At 48.3% G+C, this 14,317-nt stretch overlaps 1 pseudogene; it reads left to right on the forward strand.

Annotated features, from left to right (window-relative positions):
* Positions 1-691: 691 nt before the first annotated feature.
* LOC144148250 (uncharacterized) overlaps positions 692-14,317 on the forward strand; it is a 61,068-nt pseudogene continuing 47,442 nt past the window's right edge.

The raw sequence follows: 14,317 nt of genomic DNA on the forward strand, positions 1-14,317 counted from the left end.
AGTGCGACACCACAGCGCAATGGGAGCAGCTTTCATACGAGTTATTACGAAATATTTGTCCCACCGAATCTGTGGGTGGCGTGCTTAGCCAATCATAGGCAACTGCCATGAGAAATTACTATCGGCAATTTTCATGGCTGCCGTGATAATAGACACACATATGGACAACCTGCGTTTTGTAAAACAAATGCCACATTTTGAACTACATCGCTCATGCTAACGGAAAGCTAAGTAACCTAATCTCAACTAATGTAAAACGACCTAACGAAGAGGAAGCAATCAATTAAAACTGCAGCCTAAGCCATGAAAACTGTAGTTCAATTTCAAGGCGAAACAAGCAAAACAAAAGAGGCAGGAGTTGATTTTGAGCCACCGTCCTTGGAATGAAAGAGCTAAAACGGAACCCCCACACCACACCAACAGATGGTTTGGAGAAAAGGAAGGGGGGGGGGGCGGGACGAGGGAGTAGCATAGTGCTAAATATTCTAATGTCGTCGGGTAGCGCTCTAGCCATGCCTGCAGTAAGGTCCTTGGCCTGCAGTGCTGAGCTAAAGGACTGCACTCCAGACACTGCGTATTTTTTATCCGCAACGTTGCATTGTAATTGGCAAAACTCTACTGTAAATTCAGATCGGGCACGGAGTAAGAATATTACGAACGCGACCGCCTCCTGCAACAAGTGGTTGACCTCATGAAAGAATGCGGCCACAAAATTAAGAAGCCGATGAAGCGAACGAGAAAGCCACTGCAAACTCTCCAGGCGCAAGACTACGAGTCAAGTTGTGTCACGGGGACCGGCTTGCAGACGACGCACTTGCGGAGAGTCGCCGCTGTCGCCTACCGCGACTCGCAGAGCATGGGCTTCGAGGAGGACACACCGGAGAAGCAGGAAGGTGAGATGCTCTAAAAAATAAGAAGTGGGAATACGTTGCCTACGATGATGATGAAATAGACGTTTCAAACGGTGGCGATCATCGTCCGGGCATCTTGCTACGACCTGTAAATCTAGGGCGTTCAGCGTATGAAACGCTGCCCAGTAACTCCTGATGGCCATTACTCATTACTCTAAGTTAATAATGCAATCGTTTACAGATTATCCCGAGAGAAAAGGTAGCTGGTTCCAGCTACCATTTTCTCTGGGTGTACTGCCTGAATTGATGGATTGGTGTTAAATGTTTGTGTTATACTTGCACAGAGTATGAATGCGGTGTAAATTCATGGATGCTTATTAATTCCAAACATAGCCAAAATGTTCAGGCGTTGCCAAAGCAGCAGGAATGATAGCGCCTGTTTGGTATTATTTTTGTGGATATTAAATTTTACTCTGAGAATTTTCTGGGCAGAATGTCGATACAATCCCGGCATGAGACAGATTTAGATTAAAACTTCTCCAAAGTGGTGCATTGCACCTATGTGCAGATGTGTCAAAAGGTATTTTGGTGTTATTGTAGCCAATGACTGTAAGGCAAGCCAGTGTAAGTATGTCATGCTTGCAGTGAGGGTGAAGTGTTCCTACCTCCTTTTGAGCACCACTTTATTCGTGTTCTTGCATGGTTTATGCATCGCCACAATCTGCCAGTTACTGTTCTGTATGGTCTGTGTTTTATGCTACTTTGTGCTGCTTGGTATTGTCATAACTTTCAACCCTCAAATTTTATTACTGTGAAGGACGTGTAGGTGCAGTTAACCTAAACCAGTATGAGAAATGAACCCCTTGGAAGAGTTAGGTGAGCATGTTTTTTATTCAAAAATATTTAACGTGAAAGCAATGATTTCTCACGAATGTACATTTTTATATATTTATACAGCCAAGCTGCAGGCAGTAACTCAGTGGATGTACAATCACAGGTGAATAAAACAGCCACTCAAAAATATGCACCAGAAAGCAGAGATACTGCAATTTTTTCTATGCAAATTGACTGATTGCACGGTTCAATTACAATAATCAAGGGTGATAATAGTGCATTGGAGTCCATGTTTTAATCATTGCGTTCTATTTGACCGTGACTGCACATATGGGTTCCTTTTTATTTGGAGAATAGTAGCTCTACTGCTGTTATCTATTACATTTTACTGCGCCAAGGGTTTGTTTCAGCGCTTGCAGCAAAACGTTTTGTGTGCACATTTCGATCCATGTTCAAGGCCGCAGGGGGTTCTGAATGCATCTGTATCCCTCAACTATGGCATGCACCCTAATATAGCTTCGAGTCAAACCTGAAATTCATCGTTGAGGTAACAAAGAAAGTGCTGCAAAAGAAAGAGGGCCTGCCTGGATGTTACGTCACGATAACACCCAGTTTGAAACCGCTGGCATCTGAGCATGCATTATCACAGTAGCATAACCACCTGTTTTTTATTTTGCCGTTTTGGGCACTGGTGCTACAATGGCTACTAGCTCTACCACGCATGCTGTTGGCAGTACTGGGCGTGGGATGAATAGGATGTTGCTTGGTTTGTGCAGCTGCTGAGTCATTATTCGGAAACTACATCATCGCTCAGAATAGAATGTGTAATGTCATTCTGTAAACCATCTATGTACGTATCTCGTTTCCCGCTATTTAGATTCGGGTTGGGTGCCGATGGTGATGTGTGCATTCCTTAGAGCTGCTTTTAGCGTTCAAGTGGTCATGCTTTGAGTTCAATGAACACGCTGAACGGCATGTGAGCGCGTGATTGAGCGCAGTTGTTGTTAGTTTTCCTGCGTATGGGAAAAGCATGATGATGATGGTTGGGTTTTATTGGCGCAAGGCCGACTATGGGCAAAGAGCGCCAAAGAAGAAGTTACTGAATTATGATGAGACGTACATACTAAAATATCTGACTAAAAGTAAAGGTGATGCAAAACAAAAGACAATGGAGATGGCTGGTGTATAGGGCCAGGGTGATTACACATGGTATGACAAGAGCTGCAGAAAGTTTACCTCAGCTAAAAACTTAAAAACACGTTGACTAGAAAACATGGGTTCGTCGGCTAAAAAGTATGATGGGTGCAAAGGAATGTGTCGTCTGTATAATTCAGGGAAATGTTTGTGTCGTGTTGTGTCAAGTGCCTTGCATGTGATTCGTATGTGGACTACGGATAGGCCCTTTCCACACCTGCTACACGTGGGTCCCGAAGTTCCAGTGAGCAGGTGGGAGTGCGTCGCATGTGTGTGACCTATCCGCAGCCTAGCCAGGGCAACTTCAGTGTATCTGTTGTGTGAGTCAGTAATGTAGCGTCCCAGTTGCGGTTTTGTTACGTGTAGTTTGTTGTCTGTTTGTTGACTCCAGTGTAGTTGCCATGTGTTACGAAGCTGTCGTCTGATGTGTGTCTTTAGGTCGGTGTAAGGTACTGTTGTTATGTCAACTGTGGTCATGAGAGCAGCAGCACTAGCCATTTGATCAGCGGTCTCATTGCCAGGGATCCCACAGTGACCTGGTACCCAGCATATGGTTATTTCTAAATCTGAAGCATATGCAGTCATTATGACCTTTAAAAGAACATTGATTACATAGTTTTTTGACGACCTTCCTGATGACAATGCCTGCACAACGCTTAGAGAATCTGTGTAGACGATGGACTTTCGAATCTTATGTTCGAGGATGTGGTTTGAAACGAGTAATATGCCATAGGCTTCTGCCGTGAAAATACTGGTATGAAAATTCATTGTCTTAGTTACGGTAAAATTTGGTCCGTGTGCTGCACAAGATACAGTAAAACCAGTTTTCGACGCGTCGCTATAGAATTCTGCGCGCCTGTACTTGTCCTGCAGGAACAGGAAGTGCTGCAGAATTGCACTCCTTGGTACCCTATTTTTTTCTACTAATGTGAATGATAGGTCGCATGATATAGGATGTAGATGCCATGGTGGAATTAAATTATGGATGGGTGTCTTGTGCGTATCTGAAAGAGGGACCGTGAGTGCAGAAGCCTCCTCCCTAACTCTGAGAGAGAAAGGTAAGGAAATAGATGGCCTATTTAAAAAGAGTTGCAAGTTTGATGTATTGTTCATGATGGGATTAAAAGGATGGTTGGTAAGGGACACAATCTTAGATGCATACAGCAAGTCAACATACTCCCGCTGATGCCCTAAACACCACTTGGCGCACTCGACATAAAGGCTTTCGACAGGGCTAGTGCGGAAAGCGCCGCATGAGAGGCGAAGGCCAAGATGCAGCACTGGGTCGAGCATTCTCAGTGCGGTCTTTGTCGCCGACCCATACACGACACTGCCGTAGTCGAGCCGGGACCCCGCCAACGCTCTGTACAGGCGCAGCAGGAGTTGTTTGTCGGCCCCATAAGATTGATGTGAGAGAACCTTAAGAATATTCATTGCCTTTAGGCATTTACATTTGAGCTGTTTGACATGAGGAATGAATGTAAGTTTTTCATCGAATAACATGCCTAAAAACTTGTGCTCCTTGTTCACAGGAATTGGCACATTCGCAAGAGTGATGTCTGGGTCCGGGTGGACCCCACGCTTCCTGGAGAATACAACACAAGAGCTCTTTCCGGGATTAATTTTAAAACCATTCTTGTCTGCCCAGCCGGCAAGCTTCTTGACGCCGAGCTGGACTTGACGTTCGCAGATGGACATATTACATGATTTAAAAGATATCTGCACGCCATCTACATACATGGAGTAAGAAATTGTAGGCGGCAGTGACTTCCCAAGGGAGTTCATTTTTACTATGAAGAGAGTGAAGCTTAGAACTCCGCCTTGCGGCACGCCATTTTCTTGCACGTGTACCTTTGACAGTGCAGAACCAACTCTGACGCGAAAGGTTCTCTCCGACAAATACCTAGCAAGTGTGTTAAACATATTACCAGAAACACCGAATGACTTCAGGTCACTGAGGATCCCGTAGCGCCAAGCGGTGTCGTAGGCCTTCTCGAGGTCAAAAAACACAGTCACGACATACTGTTTATGCACGAAGGCATCCTTAATGTAAGATTCAAGAGCTACGAGTTGATCATTCGTGGATCGCCCCGCCCTGAAGCCTGCCTGGCAGCTCTCGAGAAGGCCATTATTCTCCAAAAAGTACACGAGCCTCCGGTTTATCATCTTCTCGAGAAGCTTGCACAGGCAGCTGGTCAGGGCAATGGGTCGATAGCTAGCGGGAGAAGAAGGGTCCTTCCCTTCTTTCAAGAATGCTACAACTATGGCATCCCTCTAAGACTTTGGAATGTGCCCCGAAAGCCATATCTTGTTGAAAAGGTGAAGAAGTGTTACAAGAGTGTCTGTGTGTAAGTTCTGTATCATTGTATATGTAATGTTGTCTGGGCCTGGAGCTGAGGGTTTACACGTGCTCAGAGCACCCCTCAGCTCATGAAGCGTGAATTCGGAGTTATAAGAGGTGGCTGACCTGTCATTGTCATGTAAAGGTTTCTTTTCGGCCACGAGTTTGTGTTTCATGAAGGTGTTTGTGTAGTGTGCTGAACTAGAAACGTGTTGGAAGTGTTGTGCGAGTGTGTCAGCCTGGCCTTCGAGTGTGTCCCCTGTTGTACTGACCAGAGGCAGGCTGTGTGTTTGATGTCCCTTGAGTTTCCGTATTCGTGTCCATACTTTCCTTGTGTCTGTGTAGGAGTTAATTGATGTTATGAATGTACGCCAACTCTCTCGTTTTGCCTCACGGCGCACACGTTTCCCTAACGCCTTGGCCCGTTTGAAGAAGAGGAGGTTACTCGACGTGGGGTACCGGCGAAGGATACCCCACGCCTTGTTCTGGGCCTCTCGCGCCCGCCTACAGTCCTCATTCCACCACGGCCTCCGCTGGTTGCGCGGGGCAACAGAGGCGTGGGGAATGGACTTTTCGGCGGCGTCGAGGATGTGCGCCGTGAGGAGTTGGGTAGCTTCTTCAACGTGTAGGTGTCCTATGGATGTGTGGTGTAGTTTGGATGTCTCTGTAAATGTGTTCCAGTTAGCTCGTGCTTCATTGAACCTATTATGGGAAGATGGACTGCTCGGGCCTTTACCTATATACGTTAATGAAGTGGGGAAATGGTCACTGCCATATGGGTCCGTGCCCACACCCCACTCGAGAAGAGGAAAGAGAACTGCGGAGCCAATAGCCAAGTCAAGACATGAGTATGTGTTGTGACCTATGTTATGGTATGTAGGCTGTTTATTGTTGAAAAGGCATGCTCCAGAGGATGTAAGAAACCTCTCTATCAGGCGACCTCGGGCATCCGTACGAGAAGAGCCCCAAAGAGAATTGTGAGCATTAAGGTCGCCTGTTAGAATGTATGGTTCGGGCAGCTGGTCAACCAGCGCCTCGAAGTCAGAACTCAAAAGTGTAACATCAGGAGGAATGTATATGGAGCATACCGTTATCAACCTATTAAATATTATTAAGCGTATTGCTACAGCCTCAAGGATAGTGTTCAAGGTGACAGGGTGGCATGCTAAGGATTTCCGGACGATTATGGCCACACCGCCAGAAGAGTGTGTGCAGCCATCCCTGTCTTTCCTGTATACCAGGTAACTATTCAAGAAATTTGATTGTTTAGAATTCAAATGTGTTTCCTGAACACACATTACACTTGGCTGATTGGTATGCAGAATCTCATACACGTCGCCAAGATTATTCAGAAGGCCTCTGCAGTTCCATTGAACAATATTTTCTCTTCCCATTATTTAGTGTGAGAGCTACTGGAGTGTGTATGTTTATGTGTCGTCTTTCGGGGCTGTGACTCTTGGATTGGGCTTTTTGGGCGGCCTATCTGTAGGCTTGGACGTCGGAGGCCGCTCCTTGCGCTGCGTTGCAGGCAAGAACGGCACGACGTCCATCTCGTCGTCCGATGTCCTGGGTGTGCCCGTGGAACCGGGCCCCCCCGGACTTGGCCCCCCTTCGGGGGCCCTTCGTTTGACCCGCCACCGCCGGTGGTGTCGGAGGCACCAGAAGTGGCACGGGCGGTGCGGTGGCGGTGGGAGCCGATGCGGGGCTCGTGGTGTCCATGGCACACTCCAACGCACTGGACGATGGGGAGGCACGGACGGGAGCGGCACCGGCCCCGACAGAAGAGGTTGCCACCACAACCGCTGCTGCCTGAGCAAGCGGCGTGGTGGCGGGTTGGGCTACCAGAGGCAACCCAGGGGGGGGGGCGGGGGCGGGACCAAGTCCGACTCTAGGTACTGGGTCCCCGCCGAAACAAGACGCCGCTCCGCCCCCCGGCGAGCTGCGTCGGCGTACCTGCCCAGAGGGAAGGAGGCGAACCTCTTCCGTGCCTCTGGGAAGGTGATGTTTTCGTTGACTTTCAAGGCAATGATCTGTTTTTCTTCTTTGAACTTTCCACAGCTCCTAGAATAGGCAGCGTGTGGTCCCTGGCAGTTGGCACAGGTGAAGTTCTCGGATTTACAATTGTCAGTTTCATGATCATGTGCTGCACATTTTGCGCACGTCAATTTACCACGACAAGACGTTGTGCCGTGCCCAAACCGCTGGCACTTGAAACAGCGGCGCGGGTTCGGCACGTAGGGTCGGATTGGACATCTCAAGAAGCCTGCGTTGACCGACTCAGGAAGGTTAGAGCGGTCAAGTGTCAAGATTATGTGCTTGGTTGGAATTATTTCATCATTTCGGCGTATGGTGATTCGCCTCACTGCTGTCACGCCCTGCTCTCGGAGGCCCTCGAGCAGGTCTGCTTCAGTCTCATTCATTAGATCCCGATCAGAGATCACGCCCTGGCAGCTATTGAGGCTGCGATGGGGCGTGATCTTGATGTCAACATCTACCATGCGCGTTTGCTTGAGGAGGTTAGAGGATTGTTGCTTGCTTTCTACTTCTATCAAAACTTCTCCCGTTGTGAGTTTCTTAGCCTTATACGACTTTCCGATAAGGCTTTCAAGGAACTTGGAGATTAGAAACACAGATTGGGAAGTGATGATGGGGTTTGTCTTGTCAACAGATTCCATGATCAGAAACCGCGAGAAATTATCAGGCTTTGGGGGAGAGATCGATTGCAAAGGAGGAAAAGAAACTTCGGTGCGGCCCCTTTTCGGGGGCCGATCACGTCTGGGGGGGGGTTTAGAAAATGCCATATGATACATTGAAAAGCAGGGAGACGGGGGTACTTTCTTCCACAGCCTTACCCTGATAGCTGAGGAGGTCCCGGAGCTCCCTGCCTGGTAAACAGACAGGGAGCCCATCCGCCGGAGCTTGACCTGGGCTCCGACGGCCACCGTTAGAGGTTTCTACCCTTCACCTTCAAAACACATCACCACGGTAGGACACAGCTTATGTTGGGGGGCTCGGGGTCCGCGGTATCGCCAGTACCGTCACCAAGATTACTCAAGGTGCCCCGTGCGGGGTTCTGAATAATCTTGATGACGTGCATGAGATTCTGCATGCCAATCAGCCAAGTGTAATGTGTGTCCAGGAAACACATCTGAATTCCAAGCACACAAATTTCTTGAATAGTTACCTGGTATACAGAAAGGACAGGGATGGCTGCACGCACTCTTCTGGCGGTGTGGCCGTAATTTCCCGGCAATCCTTAGCCTGCCACCCTGTCACTCTGAACACTGTCCTTGAGGCTGTAGCAATTCAAACAATAATATTTAATGGGTTGATAACGGTGTGCTCCATATACATTCCTCCTGATGTTTCACTTTGGAGCTCTGACTTCGAGGCGCTGGTTGACCAGCTGCCCGAACCGTACATCCTTACAGGCGATATTAATACTCACAACTCTCTTTGGGGCTCTTCTCGCACGGATGCCCGAGGTAGCCTGATAGAGAAATTCCTTACATCTTCAGGAGCATGCCTTTTCAACAGTAAACAGCCTACACACCATAGGACACAACACATACTCATATCTTGACCTGGCGATTGGCTCCGCAGTTCTCTTTCCTCTTCTGGTCACTACACATACGGTAGTGACCCACTTCGCCACCTCACTAACGTATATAGGTAAAGGCCGATGCAGTCCATCTTCCCAAAACAGGTTCAATGAAGCAAGAGCTAACTGGAATACATTTACAGGGACATCCAAACTATACCACACATCTATAGGACACCTACAGGTTGAAGAAGCTACCCAACTGCTCACGGCGCACATCCTCGACGCCGCCGAAAGGTCCATTCCCCACGCCTCTGGTGCCCCGCACAACCAGCGGAGGCTGTGGTGGAATCAGGACTGTAGGCGGGCGCGAGAGACCCACAACAACGCGAGGGGTATCCTTCGTCGGTACCCCACGTCGGGAAACCTCCTCTTGTTCAAACGGGCCAAGGCGTTAGGAAAACGTGTGCGTCGTGAGGCAAAACGAGAGAGTTGGCGTACATTCATAACATCAATGATGATGATGGTTGGTGTTTAATGGCGCAAGGCCGACGAGGGCAAAGAGCGCCAGAGAAGTTATTTAATGAAAACATGTGATTACCACAAAAGCTATGTATAAAATGTGTAAACTGGACATAGTAAGATCAATAAAGATAATGGTGATGGCTGGTGTATAGGGCCAGATATGATTGCGCATGATAGGAAATGAGGTTTAAAAACTTACATCTGACAAATATTTAAAAACGCGTTTCACAGAAACCATGGCATCGTCACCTAGAAACAGAGATGGGTGTAGGGGAATATGTTGTCTGTAGAGTTCTCTGAAGTGTTTGTGTCGTGTTGTGTCAAGTGCCTTGCATTGTATGAGTATGTGGACTACGGATAGGCCCTCCCCACACCTGCTACACAGGGGTCTTGGAGATCCCGTGAGCAGGTGCGAGTGCGTTACATGCGTATGGCCTATCCGTAACCTAGCTAAGGTAACTTCAATGTGCCTGTTGTGTGAGTCAGTAATGTATTGTCCCAAGTGTGGTTTTATTACGTGTAGTTTGTTGTCTGTCTGTTCGCTCCAGTCTGCTTGCCAAGTTTTACGGAGTTGTTGTCTAATGTGTGGCTTGAGGTCTGTGTAAGGTAGTGTTGCCATGTCGACTGTATTTCGGAGTGCAGCATTGGCGGCCATTTCATCCGCCACTTCATTACCGCCAATTCCAGAGTGGCCTGGCACCCAACACACAGTCAACCCAAGGTTTGAAGAATAAGCTACCATAATCGTTTTGAAGATAAGATTAATGACATGGTTTTTTGATGACTTTCCGGATGATAATGCACGGACGACGCTCAACGAATCTGTATAAATGACGGATGTAGGAATATGATGTTCAACTATGTGACTTACAACTAGTAATATGCCATATGCCTCTGCTGTAAAAATACTTGTATTAACATTCATTGTTTTACATGCTTCAAAATTAGGCCCATGCGCAGCACAAGACACCGCAGTGGACGTTTTAGATGCATCGCTGAAAAACTCTGCAGCCCTGTATTTATTCTGGAGATGCATGAAATGCTGCAAAATCCCACTTCTTGGTGTCCTGTTCTTGTTGTATTGTACGAAAGACAAGTCACATGCCACAGGACGAAGATGCCATGGTGCTACAAGATCAGTGTGAGATGATTTGAATGTGTCTAAGAGGGAGACGTCATGAATAGTCATCTCGTCCCTCACTCTCTGCGAGAAAGGAACAGCAATAGATGGGCGGTTTAAAAAGAGTTTAGTTGTGGACGTATCATTAAAAACCGGTTTAAAGGGATGGTTATTCATTGATGAGATTTTGGAGGCATATAGGAGATTAACATAAGTTCGCTGGTACGCTAAGCACCATTTGTCGCACTCTGCATAAAGACTGTGGACAGGACTGGTACGGAACGCCCCACAAGACAGGCGAAGCCCTAAGTGAAGCACTGGGTCGAGCATTTTAAGTGCTGTTTTTGTGGCTGACCCATACACAACGCTTCCGTAGTCCAACCGTGATCCTACCAACGCGGCATAAAGTCGAAGCAGGAGTTGTTTGTCTGCACCGTACGATTGGTGAGACAGGACTTTTAGAATATTCATTGTTTTTAGGCATTTTTGTTTAAGTCGTTTTATGTGGGGTATGAATGAGAGTTTCTCGTCAAACACCACACCCAAAAACTTGTGTTCTCTTTTTACTGGAATCGAGTCACCAAAGAGTTTTACGTCGGGATCGGGCAGGATGCCCCGCCTTTTTGAGAATACAACGCAGGTACTTTTAGAAGGATTAAGTTTAAATCCATTTTCATCTGCCCAGCGAGAAAGTTTATTTACCCCAAGCTGGACCTGACGTTCACAAATGGATATGTTACATGATTTGAAAGATATTTGAACGTCATCTACATACATCAAGCAGGATATGGTTGGCGGCAGTGCCTTTCGGAGAGAGTTCATCTTAGCTATAAACAAGGTGCAGCTCAATACGCCACCTTGAGGCACGCCATTCTCCTGCACGTGAACATTTGAAAGTGCCGAACCGACCCTGACACGAAATGTTCGTGAAGACATGTAACTACAAAGAGTGTTCAGCATGTTACCCGAGATACCAAAAGCTTTTAGGTCTCTAAGAATGCCGTAGCGCCATGCTGTATCATATGCCTTTTCAATGTCAAAAAATACTGTCATACAGTATTGCTTATGAATGAATGCATCCTTTATGTAGGCCTCTAGAGAAACCAGTTGATCATTTGTGCATCGCCCCGCCCGGAAGCCTGCCTGGCAGCCCTCGAGAAGACCATTGTACTCAAGAAAGTACACGAGCCTACGGTTTATCATTTTCTCGAGGAGCTTGCACAGGCAGCTTGTCAAAGCAATGGGCCGGTAACTGGATGGAGAGGAAGGGTCCTTCCCTTCCTTTAGGATAGCCACTACTATGGCCTCCCTCCAAGAGCGAGGAATGTGCCCCGAAAGCCAAATCTTGTTATATAGGTGGAGGAGTGTTAGAAGAGTGTCTGAGTGTAGGTGCTGTATCATTGTATATGTGATGTTGTCTGGGCCTGGAGCTGAGGGTTTACAAGTGCTCAGAGCGGTCCTCAGCTCATGGAGTGAAAACTCCGAGTTATAAGAGGAGGTTGACTTATCATTATCACGTAAAGACTTCTTTTCAGCCCATTGTTTGTGTTTCATGAAAGTGCTAGTGTAGTGTGCTGAACTGGACACGTGTTGGAAGTGTTGTGCGAGTGTGTTAGCCTGGTCTTCCAGTTTGTCCCCTGTTGTACTGACCAGGGGCAGGCTGTGTGTCTGTTGTCCTTTTAGTTTGCGTATTCGTGTCCAGACTTTGCGAGAGTCAGTGTAAGAGTTTATGGATGTTACGAATGAGCGCCAACTCTCTCGTTTTGCCTCACGGCGCACACGTTTTCCCATCGCCTTAGCCCTTTTGAACAATAAAAGGTTTCCCGACGTGGGGTACCTGCGCAGGATACCCCACGCCTTGTTCTGGGCCTCTCGCGCCCGCCTACAGTCCTCATTCCACCACGGCCTCCGCTGGTTGCGCGGGGCACCAGAGGCGTGGGGAATGGACTTTTCGGCGGCGTCGAGGATGTGCGCCGTGAGGAGTTGGGTAGCTTCTTCGACGTGTAGGTGTCCTACGGATGTGTGGTGTAGTTTGGATGTCTCTGTAAATGTGTTCCAGTTAGCTCGTGCTTCATTGAACCTATTATGGGAAGATGGACTGCATGGGCCTTTACCTATGTATGTGAGTGAGGTGGGGAAGTGGTCACTACCGTATGGGTCAGTGCCCACACCCCACTCGAGAAGAGGAAAGAGAACTGCGGAGCCAATCGACAAGTCAAGACATGAATATGTGTTGTGTCCTATGTTATGGTATGTAGGCTGTTTATTGTTGAAAAGGCATGCTCCTGAAGATGTAAGGAATTTCTCTATAAGGCGACCTCGGGCATCCGTGCGAGAAGAGCCCCAAAGAGTGTTGTGAGCATTAAGGTCGCCTGTCAGGATGTATGGTTCGGGCAGCTGGTCAACCAGCGCCTCGAAGTCAGAGCTTAAAAGTGAAACATCAGGGGGAATGTATATGGAGCATACCGTTATCAATCTATTAAATATTATTGTTCGAATTGCCACAGCCTCAACGACAGTGTTCAGAGTGACAGGGTGGCATGCTAAAGATTTCTGGGCAATTATGGCCACACCCCCAGAAGAGTGCGTGCAGCCATCCCTGTCCTTTCTGTATATCAAATAACTATTCAAGAAATTTGTGTTCTTGGAATTCAGGTGTGTTTCCTGAACACACATTACACTTGGCTGATTGGCATGCAGAATCTCATACACGTCGTCAAGATTATTCAGAAGGCCTCTGCAGTTCCATTGAACAATATTTTCTCTTCCCATTATTATGTGTTCAGAGCTACTGGAGTGTGATTAGTTATGTAGGGTCTTTCGGGGCTTGCACTCTTGGAAGGGGTTTTCTGGCCTTCTCTACTGACCTGGACGTCGCAGCCCGTTCCTTGCGCTGCGATGGAAGCCGAAAGGGCTCGACGTCCATGTCGTCATCTGAAGGCAAGGGGGTGCCCAGCGGACTGGGCCCCCTTGGCGTGGTACCCTTTCGGGTGTTCTTTGCCTGCGCTGCCAGTGCCGAAGGCGTGGGGAGCACCACAGGTGGCACAGGCAGTGAGGCGGGGGAGGGGGTCGCTGCGACTGCCTCCGTCTCCATCTCCGTGCCCTTGCATGTGCTTTGGGCCGGTGGAGAGGAAGCAGTGGATGCAGCGGCATCCCCAACAGACGTTGTTGCCACCACAGCCGCTGCTGGGTGAGCTATCGGTGCAGAGGCTGGTTGGGCTGCCTGGGGCAACCCTGGGGGGGGGGCGGCGGCGGGACCAAGTCCGACTCGCGGTACTGGGTCCCCGCCGAAACTAGACGCCGCTCCGCCCCCCGGCGAGCTGCGTCGGCGTACCTCCCCAGGGGGAAAGAGGCGAACCTCTTTCGCGCCTCCGGGAAGGTGATGATGATGATGATCGTTGGATGTTTATGGCGCAAGGCCAACTGGGGCAAAGAGCGCCAGAACAATAGTCGATGATAGGGGTGAAACCTTAAACACTAAGTAAAATCAGCAAAAACAAAAGTAAAATCACAACACGACAATGAGCATGGCTGGTGTATAGGGCCAGATTTCATGATGCGTGATAGGAAATGAGGTTTAAAAACGTGACGTCGGACAAATACTCAAACACACGTTTCACGGAAACAATGGCATCATCACCTAGGAAAAACGATGGATGTAGGGGGAGATGTTGTCTGTAGAGTTCTCTGAAGTGTTTGTGTCGTGTTGTGTGAAGTGCCTTGCATGTGATTAGTATGTGCACTACGGATAGGGCCTCTCCGCACCTGCCGCACTGGGGTCTAGGAGATCCCGTCAGCAGATACGAGTGCGTCGCATGGGTGTGCCCTATCCGTAGCCTTGCCAAGGCGACTTCTGTGTGTCTGTTGTGTGAGTCAGTTGTGTACCGTCCCAAGTGTGGCTTTATTACGTG

This window comes from Haemaphysalis longicornis, unplaced genomic scaffold, assembly GCF_048455015.1.
Source record: "Haemaphysalis longicornis isolate Haplotype H1 unplaced genomic scaffold, Haemaphysalis longicornis Haplotype H1 scaffold_8, whole genome shotgun sequence".
Lineage (NCBI taxonomy): Eukaryota > Metazoa > Arthropoda > Arachnida > Ixodida > Ixodidae > Haemaphysalis > Haemaphysalis longicornis.